Here is a 1161-nt window from a genome sequence, read left to right on the forward strand (position 1 = left end):
GTGAATGAACAAGAAACATTTTTACAGTAGCAGTAGGCTATTATTTTTATCTACCATGCCATGAATTCATAGGGAAGAGGTTCCAGTCGCTCACGGAGGCACCTTGCCATTGAATGTGACAAAGCATTGATTGACTTTTGAATTTGTGGGAAATAGGTTCCAGCACCTTATATCACTGTTCCATGGGGTCTATTGGTTATCCTGTGTGCTATGCTATATACCTATTATGCCATGAGCTCATGAGGAATAAGTAGGTTTCAGCACCTAAAAACATGGGTCCATGGTACTCCTGTGTGTTATGTTATATGCTTATTATGCCATGAATTCATAGGGAATGGGTTCCTGGAACTCAGGCTCCTTTCCGTTGGTTCTCACAAAGTGGGCTTCTCTGGGAGGAGCAGGCTGGCGCTTCAGTTGAACCCAGGTACCTTTCTCTTTGGCTTCCTTCTTTTTCTGATCATTTTCCTTCACACATTTCAGGAAGCTATCTTGGCTCTTAGAGTGCTTAATAGCTTAATATGCTCAATATGAACATTAATCCTTTTGGCAAGAATCTTGCCCTTAGGGTGGCACCTGTGGCTCAAGGAGTAGGGTGCTGGCCCCATATGGGGAGAGTGGGGGGTGGGCTGGTTCAAGCCCGGCCTCAGCCAAAACTGCAAAAAAAAAAAAAAATCTTGCCTTTAACTTGTTTATTTACAACAATGCCAACAGCATGCTGGGTAACATTGTAGACTCTTCCAGTTTTGCCGTGGTAACATTTGTGTGGCATGCCTTTTTGAACAGTACCCATTCCCTTGATGTCTACAATATCACCTTTCTTGTAGATTTGCATATATCTGGCCAAAGGAACAACTCCATTTTTCTAAAAGGCCTAGACAGCATGTATTGGGTGCCTCTCCTCTTTCCCTTTGTGTTTGTCAGTTTGGTGAATTACTGGAAGGTGGTGTCTCCGGCTGAAAGGAATTTTCAAAGGAATTTAAGAGCAGGCCTAAGCTTCCAAACCACTTAGCTCAAAGTAGCACATCAGCACACCGGCCTTTCACTTATGATTGTTCCTCATCCAGACAATTTCAGAGAGTATTTAAGTCACCACTAGAGCTGGGCCTCCAGGGATCTTCTTCCACACAGCATCAGCAGCTGAAAGTCCTGCACTCTTTGCCT

At 43.8% G+C, this 1161-nt stretch overlaps 1 pseudogene; it reads right to left on the reverse strand.

Annotated features, from left to right (window-relative positions):
- Positions 1-312: 312 nt before the first annotated feature.
- LOC100949186 lies at positions 313-930 on the reverse strand (annotated as a pseudogene).
- Positions 931-1161: the final 231 nt, after the last annotated feature.

Source organism: Otolemur garnettii, unplaced genomic scaffold (assembly GCF_000181295.1).
Source record: "Otolemur garnettii isolate 467f Iridium unplaced genomic scaffold, OtoGar3 scaffold00007, whole genome shotgun sequence".
NCBI lineage: Eukaryota > Metazoa > Chordata > Mammalia > Primates > Galagidae > Otolemur > Otolemur garnettii.